The 15,479-nt window shown below is 51.9% G+C and overlaps 1 long non-coding RNA gene across 1 annotated transcript; it reads left to right on the top strand.

Annotated features, from left to right (window-relative positions):
• The first annotated feature begins 7,813 nt into the window (after window positions 1-7,813).
• LOC144139587 (uncharacterized) lies at window positions 7,814-8,641 on the top strand. Its single transcript, XR_013316285.1, has 3 exons — window positions 7,814-8,029; window positions 8,130-8,309; window positions 8,496-8,641. It is a non-coding gene; the product is annotated as an uncharacterized LOC144139587 (long non-coding RNA).
• The last annotated feature ends 6,838 nt before the right edge of the window (window positions 8,642-15,479 follow it).

The following is a 15,479-nucleotide window of genomic DNA, read 5'->3' on the forward strand; positions in this document are numbered from 1 at the left end:
CCAACAGGAAATTCAGCAGTACCCTGACAGAAAGAACATGTCCTTGTACAATGCGCGCCTGGAATCACAAAACAGTCTCACACAAGAAACCCTCAGCTGCCAGTGTCTCAAAAATCACCACAAGTTCCTGCTCAGCAGCAGCGAGCAAGAGCTCATACCAAATATCTTGAGTACGTTTAGAAAAAAGGAATAAAAAGGGCCAAAGGGCAGTCTGAGAGAGAGAGAGAGAGAGAGAGAGAAGTAAACTTTATTGAGAATGTCCGGCGGAGGTAGCGGGGAGGACCACGCAGGGTCACCCGCCACCCGACGCAGTTAAGGCGTCTTCGGGGTGTTGCCTGCCCGACTCCCGCTAGGCCGGCCCGCTGTCGACCTGTGGGGTTTATACCCCCGGTCTCCAGCCGGCTCAGCCCCACGCGTTTGTCGGGCAAGAGCCACCTCGAGCCGCTGGACGGCCTGCAATTGTTCTGTCAAGTCCTGCGATAACACTGCACGAGCTATGTCTTCCGGCAGTCGCCCGGGAGAGGCGACCGCTTCTTCCGGATGTAGGTCACAGTCCCAGAGGATGTGGGTCAAAGTTGCTTTAGCCCTTTTGCACACACTGCACACTTCACTTTCGAACACCTCCGGGCACACGTAACGCGCAAGCGCCGGCGTGAGCACGGATATAGTTTGAAGTCGTCTGTATAACACCGCCTGTTCGCGTGTCAGTCCCGGGTGGGGCGGGGGCATGGTTCGGCGACCGTACCGGTACCAGCACAGCACCTCCGCATACCCGAGTAGTGGGTCCGTTTCGTCGTCGTCATCACTGCACATATCACAGTCTTCACAGTCCGCTCCTTCCGCCGAGGCGAGGGTGGTGGGGGCGGCCGCGCGGTTGGTAAGTACTCGCCCGGCGGCGTCCGCCGTCTCGTTGCGGTTGGGATGGCTGCTGCTGCCGCTGCGCTGCCTGTAGTTATTGTATGCGCCGGGAACCACCTCAGATGGGTGGCCGGCACCGAGTCGTTCACTGCACTGCAATGTGACACGCGCGCTGCACTGGCACATACTGAGTTGCGGGCGTAGTTCTTGATTGCCGAGCGGGAGTCGCTCAGTATCGTCGAGCACCGACGGTCCGTGAGGGCAAGCGCAATGGCCACTTCCTCTGCTTGGCATGCCGACGGTGCTCGGATGCTGCAGGCACTGTACACTTCACCGGTCGTGGCTTTGACCACCACTGCCACGTAAGTGTCTTTTCTGTCTGCATACTTGGCCCCGTCCACGAAGAGGGCGCCGGTGTCGCTCGCGTACGTGTCTGTAAGGGCCTTGGCTCTTGCGGCACGTCTCCCCGGGTTGTTGTCGGGATTGACATTCCGTGGGAGCGGTGTTATCTTGAGCCTTTGTAGGGTTTCCGCCGGTAAGACTCCGGCTTCTTGCTGCTGGGGTGGTGTTGTTGCCCCTGCGAAGCCCAGCCGGGTGAGCATGCTCCTGCCCGTTCTGGTCGTCGAGAGGCGTTCTAGTTGCGCGGTTCGTTGAGCTTCTGCAATCTCTTCGAGGGTGTTGTTGACCCCCAGCTCGAGACGCCTGGCCGTGCTGGTGCAGTTCAGAAGCCCCAGTGCGGCCTTGTGGGTTTTGCGAATTGCTGCGTTGATTTTGTCTCGTTCTTGCACTTTCCAGTAGTGGAACGCACCGATGTACGCCACGTGACTGGTGGCAAAGGACTGGACCAGTCGGAGGAGGCTTGCTTCCTTTATTCCGTGGTGTCTCGTGGCTACCCTCTTTATGAGACGGGTGGCCGTCCCGAGTTTGGTGATGAGTCGGTCTACTGTGGTGCCGTTGCTTCTGTTGGCCTCCAGGAACATGCCGAGGACCCGGAGCGTCTTGACTTTGGGGATGACGGTGCCGTCTTTCGTGTGAAGAGTGATCTTCGCGGAGTCTTCCGTTGCCTGTTTGCGGTACCTTCCCGATGGAGGGATGATCAGCAGTTCAGATTTTTGCGGCGAACACTTGATGCCCGTACCGTCCAGGTGGTCTTCGATGGCGTTCACTGCTGACTGCAGCGTCTCCTCGATGTGGCCGTCACTGCCCCCGGGGACCCACAGCGTGATGTCGTCCGCGTAGATGGTATAGCGGACTTGTGGGACCTCCGAGAGCAGTCGGTTGGCCACGCCGATCATGGCGAGGTTGAAAAGGAGTGGTGATATGATGGAGCCCTGTGGAGTACCGACGCTCCCCAGTGCCCTTTCTGACAGTTGTAAATTTCTCTCTTGGATCTTCACGGTTCGTTCAGACAGGAAGTCCCGGATGTAGTTGTACGAACGTCGTCCCATGCCCAGCCTGGAGACCTGCGCCAAGATGGCTGAGTGGCGCACCTTGTCGAAGGCACTCTGGAGGTCGAGGCCCAGCACCGCCCTGTTGTCGCGGGTGGGGACGGACGAGTCGAGGATCTCGTGTTGCAGCAACAGCATTGCATCTTGGGAGCTGAGCTTCTCCCTGAACCCTAGCATGGTGTCGGGGTAGCTTTCTAGGTAGCGTTGCCATCTGTTCCTGAGAACGTGCTCAAGGACCTTTCCCACGCACGATGTAAGAGAGATCGGGCGCAGGTTCTCAATGCTAGGTGGTTTGCCGGGCTTGGGTGTCAGGACCGTCCGGGCCGTCTTCCATTGTGGGGGTAGTTTTCCGCTTGCCAGCATCGGTTGAAGTACTTTGTGAGGGCGGTGACCGCCCCGTCGTTGAGGTTTCGCAGGGCCTTGTTGGGGACCTGGTCCGGGCCGGCAGCAGATTTGCAGTTGAGTTCCTGCAGCACTGCGCGTACCTCCCATTCTTCGATGTCTTGATTGAGGGTCGGGTTGGCCGCGCCTTGGTATTCTTCGTGTTGTTCGGCTGCTGTGCTGGGCAGGTACTTAGCGTTTATCCGCTTGCCCGTTTCATCCTCTCCTAGCTCTTTGATTGCAGTGAGCATGGTCTGGGACAGTCTGTGCTGTTGGTATCCCCGGGTCGACGTGTCGTCCAGGAGATGTCGAAGGAGTTTCCAGGATTGACCCTTGTGGAGTTGGCCGTCTGCAGCACTGCATGCCGCGTACCACCTCTGGGTACACAGGTCTTGACTGTACTTCTCGATGGCTCGTCCAAGCTCCGCCACCCGTTTTCGGAGCCTGCGGTTGTGCCGTTGGCGCTTCCACCGACGCTGCATCGACTGTCGCGCTTCTATCATGTGGGCCAGCTTGCTGTCCACTTGCTGTATGTCATCATCAATGTCCAGCTCTGTGGTCGCTTCGGACGCTGCCTGTTTGATGGCTGAGGTCCATTCGTCGATGTCTGCGATGTCCTGTTGCGTGCCTTCCATGACCGAGCGGAAACGGGCCCAGTCCGTGAGCCTGTGCTTGCACCTTTGTTCTGCTGTGTGGGGCCTGGCGGTCGGTAGCACCAACTCGAGAATATAGTGGTCGCTGCCCAGGTTATGTCCTGTATTGCTCCACCTGACATCACCCTTGGTCCTGTCTGACACTCGGACGAAGGACAGGTCCGGGTTGGTATCCCTCGTGGTGGATGTGCCGATTCGGGTAGGGGTTGCCGGGTTCGTGTAGAGGATGAAGCCGGCGTTCGTGGCTTCGTAGAGAAGGTCCTGCCCTTTGACTGTTGTGCGACTGTATCCGAGCTCTTTGTGGGGGGCGTTGAAGTCTCCGCAGATAGCAATTGTTTGGCTCGGAGCCGTCCGTGTCGCTTTGTGCAGGAGAGCCTTGAACTTCTGTTGTCTGTGCGTGGGGTTGCTGTAGACGTTCACGAGCAGGAAGGATTCCTGCCGCTTCTTGCCGATTACCACCTCGGTGGCGCAGTGTTCGACGGTGCTACGGCCGAAGAAGTTCTCGTGTTTGATGAAGGTGAGTCCCTTTCTCACGAAAGTGCACACGCCCTGCGCCGCTCCCTTACCGCAATCTCGAACGCTTGGGGGGCTGGCGTGTGCACGGTAGCCGGGCAAGGACGGTGTATTTTCTGTGTGGGTTTCTTGAATCATGATGATGTCCGGTGGTTGTTCGATGCTTAGCAGGTGTTGTTGCAGGACCGCCTTCCGTCACCGGAACCCATTGGCGTTCCAGTGCTAGATCTTCAGGCCTGGGCTTGTTGTTGGTGTGCTGGCCATGTTGGTGGACGCGGTTGGGCGGTGGGGTTGCAGGTGTTTGCCACGTCATCGTCGCGGCCAAGCTTGCGGTAGAGAAATTCTTGGAGTGCGTCGAGACGGCGCTCGACGGCGGTAAAGCGGGCGTTTACACGGTGCTCGAAGGCGTCCATCCGTTTCTCGAGTCTGACGATTCGTTCAGTACATCGGCGGAGACGCACAGCGAAGCTGATTCCGTTCTTTGCTCGTGGTTCCTGCTCTTCGTTGGGCGATTGTGGGGGTTCGTCTTCCTGCTCCTCCATGTCGATTTCGGGGGAGGGTGATCGTGGAGTCTTCGCCTCGGGTTTCGGTGCTTTCATGCTGGGTTGTGGAGCTTGCGAATTCGACGGTTGGCTTACCGGTTGCGTCGCTGCCTGTTGTGGTTGTTGCTGATGCCGTGGTGTCAGCGACTGGGGGCGGGGAACTCGGCCCTGTTCCCACGTAGGCTGGGTTTATGCTGGCGGCGTCGGACGTTCGCGTTGCTGTTGCGGGTTACTCAGGTGTCTCAGCGCCTCTTCAAGGCGCTGGTCCAGGCGCCTGATTTCTGCCTTGAGGCTGGCGTTTTCTTCTCGTAAGGCTTGCATCGCGTCTTTCGGCTGTGACAATTTATCCCGGCGTTGCTTCGAGTTCATGACGACGTCGGTCCACGTGACTCTTTCGCGGGAGCGGGATTCTTTGCGACCGTTTGCGCTGGCGCGCCGTTTGCTTCTGCTCCTGCTTTCACGCCTCCTCGATGTCTCTCGATCGGGGTGGGCGGAGCTTGGCCGCGTGCAGCTGCGGCTTCGTCCTCTGCGACCTTGAGGCTCGAGGAGCGGAAAATTGGCGGGATTTCTGCTCGGAACATGCGCTCGCTTTGGTGACGTCGGCTTGGTTCGTTCCCAGCGACGCTTCTTAACCAGGTAAGGCATCTTGAAGCGATTGGTACAGCCAGGCGCTCCGGATGGGTGCTGTCCACCGCACAGTTTACAATGGGGTTTACACTCTTCTGCGTGATTTTCGCCCGGATTTGGCTTGCCGCAAGCGAAGCATACTTTCGTCTGCGGCTGTGGGCATACATCTTGGCGGTGGCCTATCTTGCCGCATTGTCGGCACACCTGATGATGTTGGCGGTAAAGGCTGCAGCGCACGAGCACGGCGCCATACTTCACTGTTGCAGGTACCTTGTGGCCTTGAAATAGGACGATCACCGCGTTGGAGTCGCCTATTCTGTGGGCGTCAATTGCCGTGGGGTTGCACGTGTTGACCACGTTAGCCCTAATGTCGTCGGGGGTGTCCGTGGCTGCAATATTGTAAATTACTCCTTTAGCGGTGCCGTGTGGTGCCGCATCGTAGGCATTGACTTCAAATACTTGATCTCCGATGTTAAGCGTGCGTAGTTGAGCGTATCTCATTGCTCGTTGCTCACTTGGGGTGCTGAGCACTACAATGTTTTGCGCCACGTTAGCGCACACTGTGTCTTGCAGGGTTTCCTCTCGTGGTGTGCCTGTTGCAGCCATGATTGCCGTCATGAGTGCCGAAGCTTCCACGCGGCCGGTATTGAGCCCACCTCGGGGCCGTACAATGACTTTATGCTCTTCTCTGGGAATATTCGCCGGCATGCGGGCGGCCTTCGTCATGCTTGCAGTAACTCTTCGCGCGAATTGCACCTGGGAAGATCGTGGTTCATGCTTCTTGGCGGTAGACTCACCGTTAGCACGCAGCGGTGGGGTTTCTCGATGCGGCTGCGCGCGTCTCGTGGCGAGAGTCCACCCCGCGGTGTCGCTCGCCTGTAGGTCCTCGCCGGGGACCGCGACGACGGTGCGTCCGTCTCGTTGGACCAGTTGCAAGTGGAGATTCTGGTGCTCTTCGCTTTCGTGATCGGGCTCGTACTCCGTATCCATCGCTGAGGCCATGTCCCGCGAGGCGGTGACGATGGTGGGGCCGATAGCGTGCGGCCGAGCGCGTGCTTCGGATGGAGATGCATCGGCGGCACGTGGCAGCGGCGGCGGTGGCGGCGATGGCGCCGTTGCCATGGCAGCAGATTGGAACTCCGTTGTTAGGCTTAGCGGACGTCGGGCATGACTGCTGCCTTCGGAAGGTCGGTTTGCAGTGTAAAAACGGTCAAATGCGGCAATTGAGGCACGAAAATGATCCACGAGACTTGCCGAATAGTGTGATCTGGACGGTTCAGGTCACAACGTCGATGACCTAGTAGGAAGAGCGTAGATTCTGCAGCTCGGTGTTGTGCCGTCTTTCCAAGCCGACGACGATGATGATGATCAGGGCAGTCTGAATGTAATGTCTGGGTTTGTGAAAAGTCTCTATACCAGGACAATGGCGAGTGATTCAGTGCGACAGCACCAAAACCATGACCCTGTGTGAACGATAAGCTATCAGTATTTGGTTTCTCTCCGATTTGTGGCATTGTCCCATGGCTGTTATTTTAACGTTCCAGTGTTCGCTCTAGTGTATTCCTCGCAGGTACGTTGATGTTTTTTCAATGGAATCGTGTATGTTATGTCATCACGTAGCCAAGGACGGCGCAGGGTTCTTAAAGGAATAAAGGTTATTCGAGTGACTTTGCGCTCAGCAATGAATTTAAAGTGTACACTAATGCCACTTAACCCGTCAACAAAGTGACAGCCATGCGATCGTCGGCGAATCCAATGTTGCAGCATTTGCTTTTCACGAAGTATTGAAGCGCAGCACACAGAAACACAGAAGACGACAGAGCGCTACTAGAGAGTTTTAGCTAGAGTCCCTATATATATAGCTCCCCTTGGGTAGCAGAGCTGCACGTCCATCCGCCATCTTGAGTTCCAGGTCGTGCGGGAAAGCCACCCTTCTCGGGTGAAAAAGCTGCCGCAGGGCACCGGGCCAGCGGCAGCGGCGAGGAGGAGTGGCGAGGAGCGGCCGGACAAAAACTGGCGCACGATTCTCGGCTGCTTATCAGATGAGCCGCCGCCGCTGCCGCTGCTTCCACAACCGTCGATGCTCAGCTGAGCAAAACTGACTGAATACGGGGTCTTGTGCGCAGCACTGAAAGCGGGCTTTCCTGCCGAACTGGAACCCGCGGCATGCGGCAATCAGACGCGCAACTCTTCCGCTACGCGATATACAGGAACTCTAGTTTTAGCTGACCGTTTTTCAGGGTCCGCTCCGCTCCGGTAGCAAGCCGGAGCGCCATTGCGCATGCCTGGCCCGCTTGGCCGCGAACGGCATTGGCTCCGGTTGCGCTGACCGTGCCGCCGATATCGGAGCGGACCGTCGAAAACGGTTAGCTAAAACTCTCTGTTGCTCGTCTTGTGCTGCGCTTCGATACTTCGCTATTGCCGCGAACCTTGTATGGGTTTGTTTATTTATTGTTTTTTTTAGTGCCCGGCCATGCCAGGCTCTGTTATCTGCGTCCCAAGCGAAGCGCGTCTTCCATTCTTTATTTTTATGCCGCACGGGCTATCTCATACAGATATGCAGACTGTTTCGCCCTAACGTCACTAGCCCAGAATAATCTTCTTTGATCTACAATGTTCTGGATGTAAATCGACGGTTCCAGAAACACTCGCGCCGAAAGATAACAGCCTGCAGAGCAGACGCCGCGGCATTCGACTCTCGACGCTCGCCTATAGGGCTCGTGCGCTGCTGCTTTGGCCTAAGGTCCCTCGCCACCTGGCAGCCTCCGCGGCATATTTTGCGCCTACGGGGCCCAGCGAAGTCAGCCGCCGCCGGTAACAAAGTGTTGCAGAATGGCGCCTGTGCGGGCTAAAAAAAGCTAATCGATGTACTGTTGCGTCTACGGATGCCATAACAGCTACACCAACACTGCTGGGAAGTTGCCCAAAATCAGTTTTTCTTCGTTTCCGTGGAAGCCGTTGAAGAGGAGCGCAGGCTGCGCTGGATTAGAGCTATTCGTCGTGGAAGGTAAACAAGCGCGTTTGGCCTCTCTTTTGGTCCATTGCGTGTTGTACCTGACGTTATTTCCATATTTGACCTGGTAAATTTTTCCCTCTTTGGTTATTAGCCCAGACGGAGGCGTTTGGCTGCCGGTAAGAGACAGAAGCTTAATTCGCAGCGCTCACTTTGTTGGCAACGCAAAGAGCTCGGTTGCCGGTCACCCTGCGTATGTGCCGTCCATTTTTCCGGCGTGCTACGGGAGAGGCGACGGCGTTACAGCAGGAACGAAGCTCGGGAGATATCAGCGGTAAGTGCACATTTTCTGGTTTGTGCGCGTGTAGCTATGTGTGCGCGCATTGCGTCGGCAAAGACTTTCGCAGCGAACCGCCGTCATGCAACATTATATTGTTTTGGATCCCTAAAATTAGTTGTAACGAAATTGCTGTGGTTAACTGCGTAGCAATGCATATTCCTTCGTGTGAATGTTTTTCAGTGTTCACCGTCGGAGTGTCTCGGCAGTCGCGGCAAAGTCGTTCGCGTCGGACGCCACGCCTGAAGCACCTGCAGATTCAGAAGAGCCGCCGACCACCTTTGACATCACACCGCCAGAGTCGCCAGGAAGTTGCACCATATTTGCTTCCACGGTGAGCAGCTGGTCTGATTGAATTAACCGTGTGGCAAGATCGTTTAGTACAAATACCTTTGCTGTCACGAGCATTCACTGATGGCTCTGTGAAACGAAAGTGCTTTCACCATGCGCAAACGAATTGAGAGAGAGAATTAAACACGTTTAGAAACAAACTTTCTGCACTGAATTTTGCTGCAATGCAGAAAGATGGGGTAATGATTAGATGGTAATGATGAAAAATGAGCAAGTGAGCATGAAATGATTGGTATCTCGTTTTTAGGGCAACAATACAAAGGGAGAGAGCTTGGCTCCACTTGCATGAGAAGTGACCTAGTGCAATTTGTTATTCGGTAAATTGTTTTGATATGGTACACTTTTGTGCTGTATACGCTTGTAATAACTACATTGCAGATTACTTCATAGTTCATATGTGTAGCACTTTGCGTCACTAAAGCAGAATGCAATTTCTCGAATTTGAATGCCTTTTGTATTTTGTGATCACTTCCCAGTGTAACAACTAGCAGTGCACTTACCCGATATTCAGTCGTATTCTAAGCACGAGTTAAGGTAGTACTTACAGTGCTTAATGCACTGAATTTGAAATCAACTCAAATTGTCATATAGAAAAACGAACATCTCATGTAACATTAAATTGCATTACATGTGGTGTAACAGTAGAAGTTGCCAGCTCTTCGTTATTTCTTCTTAGTGTGTGAAGTGAACAATAACGACACAAGTGAGGAAATGAGGGCATGATACAAGTGCGGCTGTTCAGTCGTAGTGATTCTAGTACAGATGCGCTTTTATATGCCTCATATTTTATATGCCTCATATTATATGCCATCCCCCTTCACCCAAATCCCCATGAAAAACAAAAACCACACCCCGCTTATAAATCCACACAACTGAAACAACGTAAATGTTTGGAAGGACTTATTGTCCCACGTTTTTCATGTTTGCTTGTAAGTGCAGTTGTGCTTCACACTGTCAGACAATTTCACAGCGCTTAATATATGTAATTTGTCCTTTGTCGGTGACATTATAGTACGTATAACGTTATGAACTCACTGTTTCTGCACACGCATATTTGCAGGGTACTCAGACAGATGAGCGCTCATCCGGAGGCCGTTTCACTATATTCCTCTCCGTGGCATGTCACGGAACAGCGTCGACCCAAGTACGCCACACCGACACCGTGGACAGTGACACGCAGACGAATGTGGCGACAGCCAACTGCATGCACCGGGCCAGAAGAACGGACTTGTGTATTTCTTGGATATGATTCGATCAGCAACAGAGCAGACTCTTTCAGGAAACTGTGCGGTGTGAGCGCAAATGTGTTCGCGTTACTTCTGGCCATTTTATTCCCCGTAACTGTCAGGCAGATTGATGTCCCAGTTTCACAGAAGCTTGTGATTTTCTTGATGAAACTAAACTTAGCAATATCATTTGCCAGTCTTGGTGTCCTTTTTGGCCAGCATAGGACGGCTGTAAGCCGCATACTTTTCTTTGCTTTGAGCAATTTGTTGATGGCGATGAAAGCGTGGATTCCTGAACCTTCCCTAGGCACTGTCCAAGCATCAATGCCTGGATGTTTTAAGGTGCACTACCCTCGCTGCCGGTATATCATAGACTGCACCGAACTAAGAACAGAGGAGCCACCCACTCTTGAACAACGCCGTGCTCTTTTCTCTCACTATAAGGGGGGTTATACTCTGAAGGTTTTGATAGAAATTCTGCCGAGTGGCATAGTTATGTTTGTGTCAGACGCATATGGTGGCAGCACTTCGGACACACAAATTACCCTTAATTCCGGATTTCTGCGCCGAATTGAGCCTGAGGATGTCATACTGGCAGACAAGGGTTTCCTTGGAATCAGAGCACCAGCGGAAGGCCAGCAAGGAATTGTTGTTCTGCCGCCCTTCTCAAAGTGAAACGTACAATTTACATATGAGGAACTGCAACAAACGTACCACATCGCCCAAGTGAGAATACATGTTGAGAGAGTCATTCAACGAATCAAGATCTACAACGTCTTGAACAATAGGATTTCTGTGGACCTAATTCCTTACATGGGCAGCATAATGCGCGTGTGTTGCATTCTCGCCAATCTGCAGCAACCAATCCTGAATTCTAACAAGCTCGACAATGTAAACAGTGCTTGACCATGCATGCACCAGAATAAACTTCCACACTTTGCCCCAGTAAATGTTGTGTATAATACATTCAGTCAAATAAACTCACCGAGGTGTAGGACGACATTTCAGGTGTTGTGATTATTTACTTTTGTTTTCAATTTCGCTGACCACGCATCAAACCACTGTACCGAGGCTTGAAGCGGTACTTGCATTTTAAAGGAATAGGCTGAAGTACTTTTGAAACTTTATTCAGACAGAAGTAGTCTGGCGTACAGAGGCCGCAGGCAGGCGTACTGTGCCTGACAACGGTCTACTACGCCTACAGTTGACATTACAATCAAAGAAGAAAAAAGAAAGATGAGAACAGGAGCAACGTTATACAATGATTATAAAAAGACAAGATAGAGAACATCAAGTGTGCTACAGCAGCAGAAAACTGAACACACAGAGATGGTTGCCTTTTTGAAGGAGGCGAAAAGCGAAAACGCCCGTCTGTCAAGATTTCGGCGCACGTTCAAGATCCTCACGTGGTCGGAAATAATCTGGAGCCCTCTGCTACGGCGCATCTCAGAGCCCAGGTGTAGCTTCTACGCGTTAAACCTCACAATCTACTCCCTGCGTCTGGTTTTACTTCTTTGCAAGGGCTTTTAGAAGGTACGTAAAATAAAAACATTCCAGCTTGGGAATGTATTCGGCCAGGAATTTGTCATTTCGTTTAACTTCAACGGTGATGCTTTGTTTTTTGGAATATACAAAAAACAAGGCATCAGTGAGGTTCAATACGTACAGCACCACTATGAGCTGGGTGTAATATTCGTGGCTGCTCTTAAGTGTCAGCTTGTCGCCCACGTATTGAATGAACTTTACGTGGCTGATGCCTTTCTCGTAATCTATGAGCATGCTGTCCTGCAAAATGAATGGGCACTTAATTTCGACCAGGCCGGTTGTTTCACCGGTGATAACGAGCCCATCGGGACTGCCACACAACTACGGCTGCTCTGGATGGACCACGAGTCCAACCTGCCGAGGAAAGTGAGGCAAGATAAGCTCACATTTTGTTGAGAAGTGCGCGGAATGATTACCTCATGTATAGGGAGTTCAATGGCCATTGACAGCTCCCTCCTGGCTTCGGCTTCGGTGTTTCTGCCTGCAAAAAAAAAAGAAATGTATTTATGTGGACTGAGGAGTTTCAACGTGAGAGAGTTTGTTCCACAAACTTCCCTCTTCTTGGTAATATGACCTCTTTCATGAAATTTAGTTTATTCACGTGCATTTAGGAACCTTATTTACTGCAAGTAGAAGGGACGGATAGAGCAAATGTTTAAGCTTGTGAGCCCATACGTGAATCCTTACCGTAAGTTGTGGCTTGCGCCCAGAATGGGCGAGGTGCAGCGAGTGCATTTGCAAGTGCTTCAAATGCTTGCCTCCTTGTTTTGATGCGGTGGGCCGTCGTGCTTGTGATCCGGTACTTCCGCTCTTGGTGCCATCTGCAACAAAATATGTCATTTTTTATAAAACGCACAACACGCTGTGAAGCATATTAATGTTGCAGATATAACAAACCTGTCTACAGCAGCCTGGCCCCGCGTTAAAAGCGCGATCTCCGCTAACTCCTCCACGCTTTTTTCAACAAACGTTTTGTGAAACGTTTCCTCTCTCTGCTCCACCATAGCGAGCAGGTTACACCTGTTTATTTTCAGGGGCACCGTGCTCGCCACCTGCATGGTTGAATACGTCTCTCGCACTTCTCCGAGCAGCGATCTGACCACCTCGACACCGAGATTGAGACAAATTTCGTCTACAGCGTCCGTCGAAGCGCGGGTTGAATCTGCATTTTCGTCGTTGCTGCCCTCGCACGCGATCATGTCCGCGAACGCGCACCTCACGCCCAGGAATTGTGCATGTACCGTTTTCGGGCAGAGTGGTTTGAGCACTGGTGCAGGCAAGGGGGGACCTGCACAACTCATTCTCAAGTTGAATAATGCAATACAAAAAAGCGCTCGTACTTCAAAGTTGAATAACTTGAACAATTCAAGAAAGCGCGCCTCGTGCTTACTTGCAAACAGTTCCTTTATCTCCTTCTTCGTCTCCATGGTCGGTCGCGCAGAATGTTTTCCCCAAGCACGCGGCAACTCCGTGCAGGATTTTTCTTCGTGGCTGTTTATGTAAACGGCCACCGCCGCCGCGTGTTTGCACCAACCGTGGCAGCCAGCCTCAGGAACAGCTGCCTCGCAAAATGCGCCTTGGGTTCGGCGACAACTACATAAACAAAACAAATCACCATGTACGGGAAATAAACACTTAAAGGTATCCCCAATACAATTCACTCACCTCCAGCCGCACGTCGTAGTAGCAATTGCTCTTCATCTGAGGGATGCACCTGGCCACGATTTCAGACGGCGCCGTCTCGCTGAGAATTTCTTCTTTAACGCCGTAGACGTGGTTGCTGGCGTAAAGTTTGATGCCGCGCCTGAAGCAACTGCCCTTGCAATACTCCTCAGGGCTCTCTATTTTTCTAACGCCGCAATACAGCACGCACGATCCGCTTGGCGCCGTCATGCTGGCCTCGCGCCGAGTCGGCCGAGCCATTAAGAAAGACTGGCCGAGCTGCGTTGCGCGCACGGTGTAAGAATATTCTTACACCGTGGTTGCACGGAACGGCGGCGACGGCGGTACGCGCAAAAAATGCGGCGCTGTGCCGGAGGGGGCGCCACTGGTTGCAATTCAGTGGCGCAACCATACCAGAGCACGAGGCCTATACGCACGTCACTTTCTTGACTGCTGTCTCGCCGACTGCGTATTTTTTTAGTTGTTAGGGGAGCACAAGTTCGCTCCAATAAACTCGTTTTCTTTGAAGACAGCTGCGTCGTCTTTGACTTCGTGACACTATGTACCAACTCGCCCGAACCAGTACTCTGCTTTTCACGCATTTATTTCTTGTACTCTCATTTCTATTTAACCGAGCTGTGTCATTTCTCTTCTAGCAAACCTTCAAGGTGGCATCTTTAAACAATACAAGTAATTGTTGCTCTGACGCTACGATTCGACGTATTACAAAGCGGTTTTTTTACACTGTGATCCACTGTACATCACACAGCTTTCATTCAATGAGCAACCTCAGCATTTGTGCCCCTTTTAAGCATCCGTACATAAACAAAATAGCAGATATTTCCGGAACTTACCATGTACAATGCCAGAAAACAAACACAATCGACGTATTAAAAAGAAACCTGCTGTACATTTGGTGCACTACAGATTTTTTGAACAACACACTGCCATTCAGAGTGCAAACTGAGAAATTGTGAATCACTTATCATATGTAAATGGCCAAACATTACATATGTGTTCTAAACCTCATATCACAAAGATATCAAGAATATTTTGTACCAGTGATGCGCCAATTACCCTGGCAGCATCACTGCGTTACATTAAATCACCCATTGGGAAAGAAAGCCAGCACCTGTAAAAGAGAAATCGTTACCCAAAAGGTCGAATAAACATACGAAAAGGAAGTAAAATTAAATGAACTTGAATCTGTACGAATATTGCAACCAGGCCTCCATTTAGCCAGTCAAGCACGTAGTAGCCAACAACGCTAGTGCGCCTTTTTAATACTGCAGTTTGTCCAATTGCCTATTTATTCGAACGGGATTTCTCGATATCAGGCTCGAGAATTTTGTAGCTGTAATAAAACCGTTTTTATCTGCCGCACACCGTCAAAAGCAGCTGGAGCTCGTTGACCGTCACAGATGTCAGGCCAGTGGCTATAAGTCATCTGCAGTCATGAGACGGCCTTGTCCACCTGCTGGAATCAGCGACTTCGTGTCTTAAGACCCACTGGATCCCGCTAAGGTGTGCGTACGCAATAATCCCACCCAATAAACATTATTGTGTCTGTATTTTTGCGACTACGACGAGGGTAACGCCCAAAATTCCAGTGCCAGCGCATGTGTCTGCGTAAATGTTGTGGCGCTATCAGCTATGCCGGTCTCGGTTCAATGTTCCGTATCCACGGGAAAATTACAGCACAAGTCGACAAGAAATCTGCAAAACTATTCTTCTTTCTTCACTACCAAAGAATCCTGCTTTTACTTTTACCACGATGAGTGCCTCGTGCACATTCCAGCTGTAGGTCACGATAACCTAACAGTAGTGTGGCCCAACGGCATGGCCAAACATTCTACAACAATTACAAGTTCTGTAACTACAGGTGACCATGATGCCGTTGTTAGGTTTAAATTCACCTGACAGGCCACTGTTTGAATAAACAATTAGGGACAACTGTTATCTCGTAACTAAACGGGCTTGCAACGCCGTATGGCATATGCAGGCAAGGCATGTGAGCCGCATTTGAACCAAACAAAACTGCTGAACAGACGCCAATATATTACAGAACTGAACTAAGCTGTAAAGTCCTACTGCTCTCTTTCGAATGTGAGCACTACGGAAAACCTGAGACATGCCTGCCGGCACGTGAGAGACCAAAGTAGCTGTCCTACAGGCTCAAAACACGGAGGTGAAAGGCAAATGGTAGACAAGCGGAGTAAATTGCTTTGCATAATTTCTTTGAAGCGGCCTGCTTGGCAGGTGGACACTATCCAGGCTGGGAACATGCGGAAAGGCTAGCGGGTGGGGCAGGGCAAGAGAGAACACCAGGAAAGTGGCTGTTAGAAGCCATTATAAGCTAACACGACAGGAAATTCCCAAGAAA

This window comes from Haemaphysalis longicornis, unplaced genomic scaffold, assembly GCF_048455015.1.
Source record: "Haemaphysalis longicornis isolate Haplotype H1 unplaced genomic scaffold, Haemaphysalis longicornis Haplotype H1 scaffold_5, whole genome shotgun sequence".
NCBI lineage: Eukaryota > Metazoa > Arthropoda > Arachnida > Ixodida > Ixodidae > Haemaphysalis > Haemaphysalis longicornis.